A 19363-nucleotide genomic window follows, 5' to 3' on the forward strand; every position below is an offset into this window, starting at 1 on the left:
GGGAAAGGACAGCCTTCAAACAGTTCCAAATAAACCAGAAGGCGATATACAGACACAGATTTAATTTAGATACATGATAGATATAGATAGATAGATAGATAGATAGATGATAGATAACTATAGCTATATAGTTATAGCTATATTCATATTGTATATGAATATATACAAAATGTATATGAATATTATTTTGCAGACAAACCAAACGATTTCCACCCCAGCAATATACATACATACATACATACATACGTGTGTGTGTGTGTGTGTGTGTGTGTATATATATATATATATATATATATATATGGGTTTATATAACTCAGTGGCGTTACTTCTTCCAGCGCAGTATCTGTCATCCAGGTTAGCCTATAAAATGTGGGTCAGTCTTTGTAAGGACACGGGGAAGCTGCTACGGCGAGGGTGTCGCGATGGGGAACTAAACTGGGGAATAAAGAGATCGAGGGGCGAATATTACACGCGTGGCACTGGGAAAATACATGATTGATTTATTCCGTCCTCCCTCCTCCACCAAACCCAAAGAAACCGGGGAGGGGAGAGGGGGGGAGCCATAGGAGTAAATCTAATTTTCGGTGTGTATGTTGCCTCTGAATTGTTTGTTCACACGAGAGGGGATAGGCGTTCGCTGTTTCACCTATTCGGGAAACTGGGGCAATCCGAAGTTTTCGAAACTGCTGGGCCCTTGGCTTGCGGGGAGGTGGGGCTGCTCCTCGGCCCCCTAGAAGGGGTCTCTCTCTCTCTCTCTCTCTCTCTCTCTCTTTCAGCGTAACTTGATCTGCTAAATGAACACGGAGGTAAAAAGAAGCCGAGCTGCAGGGCATAGCTGTCAACGTTTCCCTTTTTTTTTTAAGGGAAATTCCCTTATTCCGAATAAGATTCCTCGCAAGAAAAGGGGAAAGTTGACAGCTATGCTTTAGGGTCCTTCTTTGCGTCTGGGTTTATTTTATTTTATCATTATTTTTGTTTCCCCCCCCCGCAAATCGCTCCCCCCCCAATTTCTGTAAAGGAAAATCTCCTCTGAAATAAGCCAGCACCCAACCCACAAGCCCTCATCACGTGCTTTTACTTCTTCTTTTTAATAAAGAGAACTCAAGTACGAACTTGCTCTCTGGGTCGCGGTGGGGAAAAGGACTGGACGTTAGTGTATTTCTAAGTATCGATCAAAAACAGTGGAGAAATGTTATCTTTTCGCTGAGGTGCTGATCAGGGCGGCGAGGTAATGAGATGCTTGCTTGGGGGAAATCCATAAGGGGGGGGTGCGCGTGAAAATCCGCCGTTCTTCGCCCAATTCCGCATATCCGTTGTCTTTTGGTGAGGATGACAGTCGTTTCTATTGATTTCCGGGTTTTTTTGGTGTGTGTTTTTTTTTAATATTTCCTTCAAATGATCCCAGTTTTAATGTTGTCAATCCGGTCCATAAACTCTTCCTTGTTTCTGCGAGGAATTGGAGTTAGCTCATTTATTTTATAGCATCTCCGATCCACACAACAGGATTCCTTTTAAAGGAAGGAATAATGAACTCCTAATTAGGATCTCCTCGTCGTCCTCCTCCTCCTCCTTCTTCCTGGGGTCTTTAAAATAAAAGTTGTCCCTTTGGCTGAGCTCTGCCCAGAGTCCGGATGACCTCTCTGAGCTGGAGATCTCCGAGAGAGAGATCCTCTCTTCCCGAAATCTCTCAGGGAAATGTAAACGGGGAGGGAGAACGGAACAAAACAAAATGCGCCCTGACCCACGCTAAAAGCCTCGCTTTCATTTGTTGCGCTTTTTTCCCTTTCGACACAATAAAAGTCAAATTAATTGATTCATACCATTAATTACGGTGCTTAGCGTGAAAAGAAACGTTTCCCCTCGATTAGAGATCTATTGTGCTAATCTCTTGTTCAATCAGTGTTACCATCTGATGCGGGGGGGGGGGGAGAGAAGGCGCAGAGAGGAGGAGAAGGAGCGGGGGAGGGAAGAAAAGAAAAGATAAACCCCCCTTTTGGACAGAAAGTTTGGGTCTCCCTTTGGCGTTGAAGGGAGCTCTGAGCGGGAAGGCTGGCCGCTGTCGTCCCAATCTCCTTTTGCCATTCATTTCCATCAAATGACTGTGGGGTTTGCGGGGGGGGGGGGAGGCGGAGTGGAAAGGATGTGTCATCCGGACTACGGGTCACTCTGAATATGGTGGCCACGTTGGGGGCTGTCTTGCCCTCCTTGTCCAGCATGACAATACAATAAAATAAAATAAATGGGAAAAAATGAAAAGCGTTGCTTTAGAAAGCAGAACTCTAAAACAGCACCCCACCCCCGCTACCCCAATAAGGCTGCGTCCAAATATATTGGGTGGAGTGGGTGGAAATGGGTGATATGGTGGGGGGGGTTGAGGTGTGTGGGGAGGGTAGCAGAGAAAAAGGAAGGTCACCGTCGAGAAAGCGCCTCTGCAACGGGCCAGTCCATCTGACAGTGCTCGGGTGTTAAGTAAATCCTGTTTTAAGCCTAATTGAAGTTTGCTCTTAAAACCCACACGTCTTCAATCATCAGCGCTAAGCTGAGCTGGGATGTCGGGCGGGCAGGAGGGGGCGAGAGCCAGGGAGGGAGTGGCGGGGGTGGGGAGAGAAACCCTTTTATAATAATAAGCAAACTTTCACAGGAGGTGTGTGGGGAGGGTACCGAGAGGCGCCCAATTTGGAAGAGTTTATCTATCTATCATCTATCTATCTATCTATCTATCTATCTATCTATCTATCTATCTATCTATCTATCTACCATATATATTGCGGGTGGGTGAAGAAGAGCTGTTGACCTTACTTGAGCTACCAGAAGTAGAAGAGGTTGTGTGCATGTGATATATACGCACAAAAAAGATTTAGCAACGAGAGGCAAGGAAACTGTACAGCCTAGATCGATAAGGAGTCAGATAGAGACATAAGCAGCATCAAAGCCGGGAGCCGAGGTTGCGGGTGGGGTGGGGGGGTGGAGAAGAGAGAGGAGCAACTTATGATGGAGAGGAGAAATTAATTCCCGTCCCCTTCGCTTCTAATGCGACCAAAGCGAGAGAGTATCTGGCCGGGGAAGCGAGTTGAAGATGAATCCGGAGACCAGGTGGGACGGGAGGTGGCGGGGGGGGGGCGGCGGCGGCTAGAGCGAATCGCAACGCTGGACTCAGATCCTCTCTCTAATCTTTTTAAGGGAAAGGAGGGACCCAAGGTGTCCTCTTTCCTCTCCTTAACCCAATTACTTTCATTAATTAGGTATATACATCCCTGACCTGCATTATCGGGTGGCTGGTGGGGTTTGTAAGAAGGATGTACCTACCGGGCTTTTAAAAATAAAGGCAAGGAAAACAGAAGAGGGGGATACTTGAAAATAAAATGGACACATATTTCCATTTGTTTCCAAAGAAGCATGTCGACCAATCGGAGATGCGGGGGAAATTGAGAGTAGAAATTGGAAAGGACCAGACACTCTGTTCTGGGCTGAAATCTTTGGTGGCTGCGTCGGAAGTGGCCAGGATTTGGAGCGCGGGAGGCGGCGGGGAATCGCCTCTTGTGAACCCCCTTGGACTGTGTTTTTGACGCCACTTTCCCCAGGTTTCCTGCAAGGCCGGAGCGGGCTGGGAGAGGAGGTGATGGAGGCGCCCCTAGAAAGCGCCGTCTGGATCCAAGCGAGGCTCCTCCATCCACCTCTCCCTGCAGCCACAACCTGGTGTGGCCCCAACCATAAGCAGGTTTTAGAACAAAAGGGAACACGACTTTCATCTCAACACCTCTCTCTCTTTTTCATTCATTCATAGATGATAGATAGATAAGGTTCCATAGAAGCAAGATAATAATATTAATAATAAAAGCAAATTCACGAAAAAGCAAAAAATAAATAAAAAAGAAGCAAAAACCAAAAGAGCGCGTCCTGTTTCCAAAACTGGATATATTTGTCCTGGAAATGTACAAACATCCATTCTGCAAAAGGCAACACGTTTAATTAACGATGAGAGAGCAGTTAAGGGCAGAAAGCTAGTAAAATTGTGTGATAAATTTATGGCATTGTTAGCGTGCTTTTAATTATGGCTATTATGTTAATTATTTCACATTAGCATGGAGTTATCAGCAGCATGTCAGATTTAATCAAAACGGGCCTTTCTCTCGAAAATTGTTCTTTTCATCCGCCGTCAGGAAAAAGGGGAGGGGAAGGAGAGAGAGAGAGAGAGAGAGAGAGAGAGAGAGAGAGAGAGAGAGAGAGAGAGAGAGAGATAGGAGGACGCAGGAGAATCCCAGGCCAGAGCTGTCTCGATAACAAAACAAATGACTTCCCCTTTTGAAAGGAGCGGCTTGGACGTGATCCTGCGCCGACTCCTCTCTCTCTCTCTTTCCCCGCAGATCCCCTCCGGTCACAAAGCGAAGAAAGGAAAGGAGCGCTTCGGTCTGTTTTTTAGGGATTCTCCATTTTCGCGACGCCCGCGCCCCCTCCCTCGGAGAAGGCGCTTCATCATCCTGGATCACTCTGTCAAACAATATGCTGTGGCTCATTTTTATCTGTCCCGTTTTACAAAGCCCCCTTTCACACACGCGGGAAAGCCGGCCAGGGCAACACTCAAGAAGCAGGTAACCGCGGAAACACAAACAAACAAACATCTGAAACCCAACCAAACGCGCAACGACCAGGGAGGAAAGATGGAGATGGGCAAATATATATATCTGTTTTGAAAAGGGTTTTGTCTGTGTGTCGTCGTCGTCGTCCCTCCATCTACCAGAGATGGGTGCAGCCTTGAACTTGTCCCCTGATGTTAACCCTCAAACTGACTGGAAGTCAGTCCCAGGTTCAAATTCAGCCACCTCCTTCGGCCGCCAAGTCCCCTGCATGGCTTTGAAAAAGTTATTTTCTCTCTCTTTCTCGTAGTCCGGGTTATCTGACCCTCCCAGACTTAGTTATAGCAGAAATGAGATGGCTAAGCGTTTGTGGCACCGCCAGAGATGCTAACCAAAGAACCAGGATAGTGCCCCTTGCAGTGTTCTCAACAGCGAGGCTTAGAGAAGCTTCTTTCCATTCCTGGTCCTATTTTGTGGCTGGCGGAGCATACTCCCGCGTATTTGTTTGTTGCGTTTGTATTCCGCCTTTCCTCCGAGGAGCTCAAGGCGACTTACAGGGTTCTCTGCCTTGTGACAACACCGTGAGGTCGGTCAGGCTGAGGTCACCCCGTGTGCTTCATGGCTTGAGCCGGGATGCAAGCCCTGGTCTCCAACCACAAACAGGTTCTCCCAGCGTAATCTTATGCATGTAAATTCATTGTGTTTCAGTGGGGTTTACTTCCCAGGTACAGGATCGCTGTTTTAGGGACCAAGGCTACAATCCTAACCCTACTTACCTGGGAGTAGCCGCCACTGAATTCAACAGGTCTTGCTTCTGCGCAGACACTTTTAAGATGCTTAGGAATGCAGCACAGCAGCGCAAACCCGGACACCTTTACTCGTAAGTAAGCTTACCTCAGGGCAAGTGTGCCTGGCACACTAATGTCAGAGGCTGACATTACGATCCCGTTCATGACTACACAGAAATAATAAGCCCCATTCTTCAACGGAGTTTAACCCCTAATAAGCGCGCTTGACATTCCTGGTCTAGAAGTCCCGGATTCCAATTATGATAATTCGTTAATTATAATTACTCTAGATTTGTAAACGGATTAGAGATCTTCCATCATCACTCTTCCAGGTCGGGCGTCCCCTAAGGCGGGACTGAAAGCTCACCACGGCTTCAGGGCGAGGTTTTAAACCCCTGTCCGGCCCTCTCAATTCAGGCTGAAGATCGGGGCTGGCCTGATCCGCATCGAAAAAAAGAGAAGACCAGTACGTATGTGTCAAGAAGGACACAAAGATCGCTTGATCCTTGATATGCTAGTTTTTCTATGTGGAGGGCTGTTCCTCTCCCCCTTTCTTTTAATAGGCGGTGGTCGTTCAGTTTTTGCGACCTCCCCCCCCCCTTCCAGTTTAAAGTACAGTGGTGCCTCGGGTTAAATACTTAATTCGTTCCGGAGGCCCGTTCTTAACCTGAAGCACCACTTTAGCTAATGGGGCCTCCTGCTGCCGCCGCGCCACCGGAGCACGATTTCTGTTCTCATCCTGAAGCAAAGTTCTTAACCTGAAGCACTATTTCTGGGTTAGCGGAGTCTGTAACCTGAAGCGTATGTAACCTGAAGCGTGTGTAACCTGAGGTACCACTGTACTAGAGCAGGTTGGGGCGAACGCAGCCAGAAGAGCGAGGTTCAAGTTTCTAGTCCCTAACCGTCGACTGCTCCATATCCCTAAAACCCTCCGCGCGTTTGTGCCATTTAATGAAACGGCTCGTCCATGGGGGGGGGGGAGGTCAGGCTTTTATTTATTTTGACCTTGTTGGTCTATTTCTCTCCCCCCCCCCCGCCCCGCGCACTATCTCGGACAGTCCCATTCCTCTGCTCAGCTAAGCACTCTGAATAAGGTCAGGTCGATACCAAATCCTCGTCTCGATATTCTGCGCTTAGATTCCATCCTGCAGCCCTTGACTTGGAATCATATACCTTGAACTTCAATGGGACTAACCTCTTGGGCAGACACGCTCGGGATCGTGATGTTAATGCTTCTCGCTGAACCTCCTACCCCGGGATCCTAAACATAACACTTGCTCGGAAAGTCGATGCCCATTTGATTTCTATGACACCCAAGGGAGCTGGGTATCCAAAACGAGCACTTTCAAACCCTCCTTCCGAGCTGCTCCATTTCAAGCTGGGTTTTTCTGAAAGCCCCCAAGCGAGCAGGTGGGCGAGGTGGCGAGCGACCCTCCATTTCCTCCCCGGGAGCCTGTCCAACCGAGTTCACGGCTGTGCGCATTGATCCGCACCCCTCCTCCTTTTATTTTGGAGCTAAACTTTGGAGAACCTGTTTTCTCCCCGGTTAAGAGGAGGTTAAGGATTAGGGGCAGCTGCTGGGTTATTTTTAGAGTGACCCCATTCCCCTTGTTTAAATTTAGGCTGATTGATTAATTCTTTAGACCAACACCCAGAGCCCTAAATTCACTCCCGGGGAAAGGCGGCCCATAGCTTTTCCACGGCAACCGCTTCCAAACGAAGTAGGGTGGCAAAATTTTACGCAAGGCAATAGTAGCAATACATCGAAGGAGACTAATCGTAGCGGGAAGCTCTTGCACCGAATTCTTGTCTCCTGTAAGCCACCACCACGACCCAGCTTTACGGTGTTAAGAGAGTGGTGAAAAGCTGGGATTTAATTCCTCCCCTTTCCATGGGTGTTTATGGGAGAACTGGAGGTTTTAAATCAGGATTAGTAATTGTGACTACAGAACCGAAGGCGCCCTTAAATGTTATGTTATAAAAGCGAGACCTTATCCACGTGGCATCACCGCGATTAAAAAAAGAGACTTCAAGGGGTGGGTTATTTCCCAGTTTTGCACGCCTTGTATAGGGTCGGTTCTGCAATCCTATTGAAATGACAGGGCCTGATTCCTTAAAAAAAATTCCCTTCTTCAAGGCGAGGATTGTAAAACGTCACTGCCTGGTCACTATGGGTGCTGTTTGTGAGGACGGATGGCGTTTAGGCAGGTGGGTTTTCCCCCCTGCGCGTTGTAGACTTCACTTTTTTGGGGGGGAGAGAGAAATCACGATTTAGCCTGGTAGATGCTGGGTTCAAGAAACTGCTTGGCTATCTCTGAAGGAAAGGAAGAATTCAATAGGTTGGCAAGCAGCGTTTTCTTTTCCGAAACGCTCACGGTTCCTCCAATTCCTTTGCTTGCAATAATTGCAATGCTAACTTAGGCAGAAGATGCGCGGCGGACCCCCTTTAAAACAATGGGAGGGGATGAGCTTGGAGGGTGGTTTCTTTGTACATAACTAAAAAAAACAAAGTAAAAAAAACATTTCGAGCATAAAAATCTGGGCAGTGCCAGATAGGTTGTTTCTGCGATCCTGTACACAGAAACCGTTCTGGGAGGCAGGATCCGATTCCTGCAAACAAAACAAACAAAAAACAGAAAGCAACTTTCAGTTTTGGAAACGAGGGTGGCAAAACTTCACCTTCCCCGCCCCTCCCTTCCTGTTTCTCCCGGGAAATCGTATCGGGTTATACTGCTGAAAGAGGGAAATCCGTGACTGTGCATCTCACACGTGGCTGTTTTTCTCTGTCCTACTACCAGGAGGCAGCACCGGAGGCAAGCGTCCTCGCCGCAGCAGGGAAACGCGCTCCACCCGGCAGCCCCGCCGCCACTCCAGGAGGTTCGGTTCGGTTGACAGGAGAACTTCGCTTCCTTGCAGGACAGGAAGAGGAGATTTCGTTGGAAGGCCCGGACATTGTGGGAATGCCAAGCACACATATTGATGATAGATAGATAGATATTCCAGTGGCTCCCAACGCAACTTTCTTCTGAACTGGAGGAAGGCCAATGTCTTCATAGCTCTTTAGGTTCTCTTTCCCATACGTTGCAGGATTCATAGCGTTTTTTCTTCTAGCGTCGTAAAGTTGTCAGCATTTTCTTTCAAGTGTATTAGATTTATTATTTTTTTAAAGAGAGAAGTTTTCTTTCTTTCTTCCTTCCAGTTGGTGCAGTTGGTAATTTTAGACCCTGGATTGAATGCGGTACTTTTAAAGCCCCGTCCTCTGTTTAGCTGGCTAGGCGTATTGTTTCCCTTCAAAAGGTGGGGGGTCCTCCTTGCTCATTCTGCCCCAGATTTGTGCTCCAAAGTCCTGCCATGATGGCGCCACTGCATGTGTGTGTGTGTGTGTGTGTGTGTGTGTGTGTGTGTATGTGAAGACCCATGTCCCCGTGTGACTTTATTTTAACTCTATCCAGGATTAATGCCTCCTCGTTTGGGATTCTGCTCAGGATCATTTATTAGTCACTCCGCCTTAGCTGTCCAGCTCGCACTCAGGAGCCTAAAATGTGCTAAAACCACAGGCCAGTCCACCCATCCCTTCCCACGCTTTTCGAGCTCGGTCCTTCGTGGGTAAGTTGAGATTCTAAAACGCGCTTCTGGTTATGCGTAAAAAGAAATGGGCGTGGCCGTTATCCCAGACTAATTAACCTGGGCTATTAGGATATGCTTGGGCGGGTCTGGCCCCTCCCCGTTATTTTTCTCCTGTCTCTTCCCCCTCTGACCCCAAGGCTTAACGTTGAAGCCAGCAGTTACGATCCCACGAAGGTTTGCTCAGTAGTCAGACCCACTGGATTCAATGGGACTTGTTCCAAGGCGCCCCACCCTGATCTTGCTGCTCCTAATCCTAAAACTAACCGGATTCGCACTATTTCCCCTGAAATAAAAAGCAAGGAGGACCAAAAGAAGCAAGAGCACCCGGAGTCACCTAGTCCTGTTTTTAAAGGGCTGCGGCCGGGGACAACTACGGATAGACCTTGGGGACAGCCGTTCCGAGCACACCTCGCCCGAAACGACATTTTAATGGCATATAATCCTAATTGTTTAACTTCAGGTTGGCTTTTTGGAAGGAAAATCGCTTTGATTTCTGCATTGCAGGGGGTTAGACTAGATGAGCTTTCGGGTCCCTTCCATAGCGGTCAACTTTTCCCTTTTTTTAAGGGAAATTCCCTAATTCCGAATAGGATTCCTCGCAAGAAAAGGGAAAAGTTGACAGCTATGGTCCCTTCCATCTTGACACTTACACACTATGTCTGTGACTTAGCCATCCTCTCCCAGGCAGCGAGGGCTGTGCTGGGCTTATGGAAGTTGGCGAGTGCAAACCTGCAGAGGTCCCTACCGGGTTGAATAAGTGCCGGGGCTGGGAGTGATGACTCGGAAGGCAAAGCAAAGTGGCCAGACAGCCGGGAAGCGGTCAAGCACCTGCAGCGGGGTAGCAGCGGGTTTGTCTCCGGAGAGACCCTTCCTCAAACGGTCCCAAGCAGCGCTTTGGAGACCCACCGCCCCAGGAGACTGTCCGCCAGGTCCCTTTCCAGCAGGGTGGGGGAGAACAAAAAGTTTGAAAGGGGAAACGAAGCAGTCCTTGATGTAGGCCAGTTTTCCCAAACTTGGGTCTCCAGCTGTTTTTGGACTACAACTCCCATAATCCCTAGATAGCAGGACCAGAGGTCAGGGATGATGGGAATTGTAGTCCAACCCCCCCCCCCCCCAAGTTTGGGAAACACTGGTGTAAGCAAAGTGTGATCTTTACATATGAAACACAAAAGGGACCAGCTTGGAGCCCAAGGTCTGAGTTTTGGTGGACCTGCTTCCTTCCAGCCCATCCTGGCCATTCGTGGCTCTTGGCTTACCCTCTTACCCCAGCCTCCTCCCCTTGTTCACAGTTGCATTTCCACTCTGTCTTGCCAGCTGTTTTCAAAGGCAGCAGCAGGGATCAAAGCAGGGCTCTGTGCTCCTGCCGCCTTGCTTCAGCTGGCTCTCTGTGTATGACTTATCACAAATCAGCAGCACAATTCATATTTGAATACCCAGCACCAGTTTTGCAGGGGCACAGAGTAATTCATGAAAAAATAATCAAGCCAGATTGAAGGGAGGCGATGACTTGTGAGGGTAGCCGCTACAGGAACAACTAAATCATTGATTGCAATTTATTTGCTCTCCTCCAACCTAAAAACTAGTAGATGGTCACAGATTCTTAAAAATAAAAATGAAGAGGGCAGGAGCTGCTTCACAACACTGTGAGAAGCTTATGCCCCAAAGTTATGAACAGGCAACAGAAATATTGGGAATAAGGCCGGTTCATCTAACTCAGTACACACCAAGGTTTGAGGCCTGTAACCCTACATTTTTTATAGTCCTAAATTCTTTTGATTAGGGCCTGACACTTAGGCTAGTCTTGTTGGAGTCAGTGTTGCTGTGCATTTTTGAGAACTGCCGCTCACCTCCCGTGGCAGTCACCTGGTCTGCAGAATCAGGAAATGAGGTGGAAAAACTGTTCCTAGATGCTACCACTATAAAAGTGCTGCGGGGGGGGGGGATGGCCATAGAGAGCAAACTAGCATGTCAGAAAGGAGGCTTGGATAGAATCCTTCTCCTATATTGTTTTTCATGGGTAGGAAGGTTTGTTTGTTTTAAAATGCAGGGGGAGCATTCAATCATGCAACCCCTTCCTTTACTGCAATATAAAGTGATACAACCCAGGAGCAGTTTGATTTTTCTTGAAGCTGGCTTGTTGTTAGTTTGTTGACACAGATGTGGCCATGATGGGCTAGTTATAGGTGAAGATAATTAGAACTATAAGCAACAGTTCTCCTTATCCTGGTTTATGGAAGTTGCCAGCAATGTGCAACATTTCATGCCATTCAGAAGACTGTGTGTGCATTTGGGCATTTATAAAAAAAACATAAGGGCTCTCATCAAATTAATAGCAAGCATGGATTTTCTGTATCTTCAACGAGGAGGATAGAAATTATTGGAGAAAACTAATACATCAAGAATGGTCAGTTTAATTGCTGTAGTGACTCTGCCCAAATTAGAGACATGACAATGACCGAAAATCTTTAAAAACACACAAATGAAAAACACCACTTTGGACAATTACTGGAAATACCTTAAAGTTCCATCAACCTTTGAACTATTAAGGAAGGTTTTTGATTTGACAAACATGAACGGCCTGCCCACTGTCTTGATAAAACAAAGAATAGGGATTCCATATACGTAAGTGGGATCCATGCATATATTTCCCCCCATATATGAAGCAGAAGTATTCCTCTGGAGAGATATATTGTACGCTCTGTTCTTTGCATTTCTCGATTTAAAAAAATCCAAGGTGGCAGATGTGATGTGACCATGGGAAAGACACTTAACTCTTTCCTTGCTGACATTTTCTCTGGTTTAACCCCCCTACCCCCCCTTGGCTACAGCCATGCCTCCCTCCCTCTTTGTGAAGTTCCAAGTGCTTTACTGTGCAACCCTAAAGCCCTGCTGGGAGTTCTGTGGGACTCACTTTAAGGTACTGAATGTGTGCCTAGGATTGTTGCCCCAGAGAGTGCTGTAGACCCTTCCTCTGTAGAAACTAAATTACATTGTGGGTGCTCAGAGATCCTCATGATATTTCAAGATTGGCTTTAGCTGGCTTTCATCTCCCCTCCCCTCCTCACTGGCCCTTTTCCTATAGTCACCCCCCACCCCTGTCAGAAGCAGGAGGCCAAAGTTCCAATGCAGGCAGCTTTGCCCTTTCACATGTTCCCTTGTTTCCATGGGAGTCAAAGGAAGCTTTGTGTGTGTTTCTCCAAATACATTTTTTGAGCCTGTAGCAGTGCCACATGGACAACATCCTTGGTTGTTGGTTTTTTTATTGCTCAGAACAGAACATGTGTTGAAATGCTAAGTCCATAAATAGAAGGATTCTGAACATACACACAAACACAAAAGGGACACAATACGGTCAATATTAATTCATGCCGAGTAAAAAGATTTCCATGCACACAACATCAGCTCCAGGGCTGTGTCTCTCAAGCTCTCACAACAAAGCTTCATTCAGAAATGTAGTCTGATCCTCTGCATGTTTACTCAGAGGTGTCCCATTGTGGTAACTGGGATGTATTTCCAGATAAGTGTGCTTAGGACTCCTACAGTCCTAAGTTATTTTACTCAGGGGCCAATCGAGAGAAAGTCAGTTGCACTTTAAGTCCTATTGAAACCATCCCTTAAATCACAGCAATCCTGTGAGCTTGTTCAATGCTTTCCTCAAGGCTATCTTCAACCCATTTCTGTGCACGTTCACTGGGAAGCCAGTCACAACAAATTCAAGCACACTTGAGACGGATGGATGCCAGTAGTAAATTCCCCAGGAAATGTGCATACGACCACAATCCTTATATTATTATTTTTAATAGGTTCCCACATCCAACCTATGCATATTCCTGGTCAGGAAGTATTTGTCCTCCTTTCAAATATGCTTAGGCTCTGATGGTAGGGACACGGGTGGTGCTGTGGTCTAAACCACTGAGCCTCTTGGGCTTGCTGATCAGAAGGTCAGCAGTTCGAATCCCCGCAAAGGGGTAAGCTCCTATTGCTCTGTCCCAGCTTCTGTCAACCTAGCAGTTTGAAAGTATGCTAGTACAAGTAGATAAATAGGTACTGCTGTGGCGGGAAGGTAAACAGCATTTCCGTGCGCTCTGATTTCTGTCATGGTGTTTTCTTGCACCAGAAGCGGTTTAGTCATGCTGGCCACATGACCTGGAAAGCTGTCTGTGGACAAACGCCAGCTCCCTTGGCCTGAAAAGTGAGATTAGTGCTGCACCTCATAGTTGCCTTTGACTGGACTTAACTGTCCAGGGATCCTTTACCTTTACCTTTTTACCTAGGCTTTGATCGCCATCAGGGATGAAAAATGGGTTCCAAAGATGTAGAGGAACCACTAACAGTAGATTTTAGTAGTTGCAAAAGAGGGGAACAACTAGTGCTTGAGAGCTATTCCACATGTACCTGGAAGTTTGCACATAACTCTTTCGACAAATGATTCACAATACAGAGAGGTTTCTGAAGAAAGAGCTATAGGGATCAAGGCTCCTCTACCGTAGATGGCTATCCTAGGCTGTTTCTGGATAACAGGACTGAAGTGTTGAAGGGATTCTGATCATTGGGTCCTGATAAGCAAAAAGGAATAACAGCCGTCTGTGAAAACTGCAACTTACAGAGTTAAGGCACATTGTATTGTGGGAAATACTACTCTAGGGAATAAAGGGAGCTAGAAAGGGAGATTTGTTTTTGTTTTATTATGTATTTTGTATTCTCATTTTGTATTTTTCTGTTGTGAATTGCCCTGGGTTCTTTGGATGATGGGCAGTATACAGATGATGATGATGATTAGTGTGGAAGTGGGGGGGAAGTATTATAGCTGTAGGTATTGCCCAGCTACCTCTGAGTCTGAATTTATTTTGAAAATAAATATTTATTCCTGAAAATGAAAGACCCTCTCCATCCCTGCCCACATCGCCACCTATTTTAAAAGTTTGTTGAAAACAATTAAGGGATGGTGTTCCAAAGCAGACCAGCTGCTGTGTTATGTCACATCCCACAAGTGGGAGCAGTACCAGAGGAAACCATATCTGCAGTCCTGGCTTGATGAGAAGAAGGGCTGTAGCTCAGTGATGGAGCATCTTCTTTGCACACAAGCAGTCCCAAGGCCCTGGCATCTCCAGACAGGAAAGGCCTCTGCCTGAAACTGCAGAGAGTTGTGCTCAGTCTATGTAGACAATACTGAACTAGATGGTCCAAGGACCTGACTCAGGGTAAGGCCTTTTTCTGTGTTCCTAAGCACTTCCTCTTTCCACATCTGACAATTCCCTCAGGCCCAAACACCCTGAGTGAGTGTAAGGGCAGTTTGTTGTTTATTAGTTTATTGCTATCTCTATTTTAATTTATCTCCGTTTGTGATTTGTTTACAGTTTGGGTGACACAGCTTTATATACCCCTGACCAGCTGCCCCCTCTTGGTTAGCACTGCCTTTTGGTGTATTGAACTGGAAATGGTGGTTTCATCTTGAATAAAGATGCTTAGATACTGTAAGAGAGGGACAGCGGCCATCCTAGAAACTAGGAAGGCACAGCACTAGAGTACTTGCATTCTGTGCTCTGATCTGCCTGCAGCTGACCACAAAAAGTCTAGTGGGAATCAACCTGAGAGGCCCAAGAGCCTCTTAGTCAGCTTAGTAGCTGTCTCTTAGCCTGGCCTACCTCAGAGTGTTGTTGTGAGACTGGAACACTGCTGTGCTCCCTCCCAGAAAGACATGATACAACTGCAGCAAACCACAATACTCAGTTCTAGTACTCCATCTATAAAATGGGAATAATAAAACTATACAAATGATGGTTGTGGTTCCTCACCCCAATTTATGGTGTTAGATCTGTGTTGACTCTATCACTTATGTAAGCAATTACTTAATGATGCAGCTATCAAGTGCATGTGTATACCACTCTGAGTACCTTGGAGAAAAAGAAGCGTATGAATGCAATGCATGCATGCATAAAAGAATAAAAAATACATTTTCACCCTTGCTGATTGATTTTGCCCCCTCTTTGCCGCCACACTTTTTCTCTACCATCCTTGATTCAGATACCCATACACAAATACTGTCATAGAAGAGCTCTGCCAGTGCAGTCTTTGAGATAATGCCACGTGAACCTCTAGAGATCAGTCCAAATTCTCCCCTGATTGCCAGCTTTGTGTCCTTTCCTTGGCCTTGCGCACAGGTACAGCTTGATCTTGGGGCTACTCTGATGCCATTTGGGAAGACAGGGATCACCCCTGGGACCTTCCACATGCAAAGAACTGTCCTTCTTGTGGAGAGCAGCAATATTGATTGATTGATTGATTGATTGATTGATGCTTTAAATGAATAACAAAAACAAACAACCTACACACATGGTCTTGTGCATTACATAAGGTTATTCACATTGACCCAAATAAAGTTTGCTCATCATGGGCAACATGCTAATTTATTCTAAATACAAGGTGTCCGCAGTTTAGGTTGTATCATCATACCGCTCTGGAACAAGTCAGGAGTGTGCAGCAGGCTCTTGTGCCAGTTACACTGGAGTTGATAGAAGCAATAAATCAAAAGCACAACTGCCTATTGAAACCCAATCCTTTTCATAGCAGCATCCTAGCTGCTACAAGGAAAAAAAAAGGCAACAATTATTTTTGCAACACTTTAGGATTGGTAGATATGGGCAGGAAGGATATAGCAATTTTAACAACCAGATGTTAACAAGCAAAGATCTTCCTAGGTATATAAGGGATTTTGGTCATGCTAGTTTGAGGAGTAAAAAAACAATAAGGTAGGGAAATGGTTAGGTAAGTTTTAGTAATGATTGGATAAAACAACACTTAAGAAACGTTTTCAGTGATTGAGTTCTTGAATGGCTTCCCTATTGGTATGAAATGATTTTTGCCATGTTTTTAAACAGGTTATCCATGGTTATCATACTGAGTTCTTGTTCTGTGGACATTTCTGATGATCATACTCAAATATACAACACATTGTAGCAGGGTGGTGTGCACAAAAGTTAATCCAAGTTGTGTCGGTGTGATACAAAGGGAAGCTACAGTTCAATTTATAGTAAACTTTCCTTCACAATGGAATTGATGGGAAGAAGTGTTTCAACTTATCTAAATTTAAGCAGTCAAATTAAAGATAGATTCATCATGTCAATGTGATATGATTTGTGCCTATTATTGACTTATATGTAGAAATGCCAGGCAATCAGTCTGAACCTGAAAGGATATTTATTCCCTGCTTTCACATGAGACTTTATACGCCAGTCTCTGGGGGTCCTTTTCAGTTTGATCACTCCTCAGCTGTGTTTTGTACCTCTTGGCTGGTTATTACAGCAAACAGCTTATTGGCACAAGAGCAGGAGGATTTCATTTTTTTTGTTATTTCCCATAGATAGAATGCCATGCATTATTTTCAGATCAGTCAAGCAACCCGGTGACTCTCACATAAGCTTTTTACACAACTCAACAGTGAATGAAAAATAACAGAGGGTGTATGTGTGTGTGTGTGTGTGCGGGGGGAACCCCCCAGGGGTGGAAAAGAAATAATTAACTTAGAACAGAAAAAGAGGAAATGCAAAGGATCAAACATGGGGGTCAGCAATCAAACAAACAGTGGGGACATAGAACTGATGATTTGGTGCTGAGTATTGATCAAATGAAACGAAACAGAGAAACTGTTTCAGCAAAAGCCATCTTTTCCACAGTTATTTATTGTGAGGATCTGGACCCCATCTTTCAATAAAAGGATCTTCAAGTTAGCTTACATGCAATACGGAATAACAGGGGGGCAGGGAAGCAACAACCCCCAAATCATACTGACTTTCCCAAGTCTTCTGGCAGATGTTTGAGGACAGAGTATCCCTTCCCTTAGGTTCTGAAGCCAGACTGTTTTGTGTCCTAGGCAAGGCTAACTATTTGCACTCCCCCGGCTAACTTCAATTTTCAAAAATAGATATCCTGTAGAAAAAAATGAAAAGCACAACACTTGAAACTGCTGAACTTATTTTAAATTGCAGGAATAAGTGATTTCCACAATATGTGATGTTCTTCCTCAAATGCAAAAGAAAATGTTTTCACACACAAACAATTCTGAACAATCTTGTGAATTGTCATGTTGAAATTTAAAGTCTATTAAAAGTTTCAGTTTCAGGCACATCAAAATCTCCTTTGTAAATTTTGTCGCCGATTCCTTCAGAACAAGTGCTGCTGCCGAGCCAACTAGTACCTTTTGAAACATTGCTGAGCGTATGTAACTTTTTATAAGTATGAAATTTGAGAAACTGCATTCAGAACTTGCCACTGACACGGGATGTGTGAGAAAGATACTTAGAGCAGCAGAAACAAAGGGCACATTATCCAGGAGTTTTCATTGTACATAGTATGAAGATAAGTATTCCTTGTGGCGGCATGGACTTTGGAAGTCTTTGAGCTATCACTATATGTTCCCAGCACAGATCTTTAGCATCCACATCTTTGTTTCCATTGTGCATCAGTGATTTTTCCAAATTCTCACAGGCCTTAAGTATATCTTCAGCAGATTTTTGTTGTTGATACGGTAGATATATCATACAGAAAGTCAAATAGGGAATTGAACTATTATAGCTGTTTGCTTTCAACAGATTGCATAGCCATGATTAAGACAGCACAGTAGAAAGCTACTTTCGAATTTCAGCTTTGGATCTTGCACAGCCTCATACTCAAACTGCTGTTTCTTTCTCATTTTTTGAATTCTTTGGGAGAAGCCATACGCTTTAAATGTTTGTTATGGAGGTGACCTAGATCTTCCTGGGCAACACTCTAGCCCAGAGCTTTCCAAACTTTTTGTGTTGGTGACACACTTTTTAGATACGCATTATTTCGTGATACCGTAATTCAGTTTTACTAGCAAACCAGAGATTAAACTGGGAGGAGCACAGGGAGTGTTTGTGTGACACACTGCAGCCAATACACAGCTTGGAAAGGTCTGCTCTAGCCGCCATTCTGCAGTGACTCTCGCCAGTCTATGTTACTTTACAAGGACAGATGATGTCTTCCTACTTGCACAGGGAAATCTGGCTTCTCATCTCCATGCTACACCACCACAGCCCACTGTACGCTTTCAAAATCTGCCCTTGGGGCTGCAATGGGGAGGAGAGGAAGGAGAAGCCCCACTGCAGAGCAGAGCCTGGTGCAGGTTTCATGGAAATCTGGGTGTTTACATTACATAATAATCATGGATGAGAAACCCACGTAGGGTGAGCAGGCTTCCATCGATGACTAGAGAGGACTACATGAAGGGCCTGGGTTTCTTTCTGTGTCCTGGCCTTGCACAAGTATGTTTATTTCCCATCTTTCCCATCGCTCCCTGCTAAGTTTGGTTGAAACAGAACAAAAGAGTCTTTTGAGTGGCTTTCCTAAGCGATTCCCATTCTGCCGATTTACAGGCTGGTCTGTTGTCCCTCTCATGGTACTAATCAGCCTGGAGATTGCTATTTGGGTTAACAAACTCTTAATTCCTGACACAGGTAACTGTCACCTTTTGTTTCATTGGAGGCTTTTATTTTTCCAAGCACCACAGCTGACCCCCGAACTCAATTTGCACTTGCCTATTGATGCATAAATATCTATAATATCACAGTAAATTAAATTCCATTTTAAAGGGTTTCTATTTAACACTCTGTCAGAACTTTCACAGCATTTGATTTCTGGTTTCCTCTGTCCACTGGCAGGTTTATCTCAATATGGTGTGATTAATGGAACCTTATATTTAGGGAAAGCATATCTATCATTACCATAATCTCTTAATGCTTGCTTAGGCAACATTGTCTTCTGCCAGCAGGGCTCCAAAAACTTCCAGCCTCTTTAGTTCTAGCAGAACAAGCAGGAAAGATTAGCCGGGCTCAGAGAATGTGCAGGATTGTAATGCATAGCTATCTGATGGCTTGCTAAATGATACAACTTTCCACTTCAATGGGACAGGCAAAGCACCTTGGAGGTGTTTGTGGGTTTTTATAAAAAGCCATCTCTCTCTCTCTCTCCCCCCCAAACAACCAGGATGTTTAAGGGGGACAGGTCTTTTTTAAAGTTTAAGGAGTTGGCCCTGTCATTTTGAGGCAGGAAAAACAACAGAAACTTGTCTTGTATATGCAAACCTGACAATGACTTGGATGCTACATAATGGCAGTGGAGTTTTGTCACTTTTTAATCAAGCATTGTGGTAACTTAGAAAGGGGTCACTTTCGAAACTGCAGGTAAACAGCCAATGTTAGTCCTGCTCAGAGCAAGCCCATTGAAGTTAAGGAACATGACTCCCTTAGGTTCTTTAATTTCAGTAGGTCTACCCTGAGTAGGACTAACATTGTCTACAGCCCAGGGCGCTCACTTATGCAGCATGAAAAAAGAGGAAATGCAGCCCCCCACTCCAAA

Source organism: Podarcis filfolensis (assembly GCF_964270895.1).
Source record: "Podarcis filfolensis genome assembly, chromosome: 6".
Lineage (NCBI taxonomy): Eukaryota > Metazoa > Chordata > Lepidosauria > Squamata > Lacertidae > Podarcis > Podarcis filfolensis.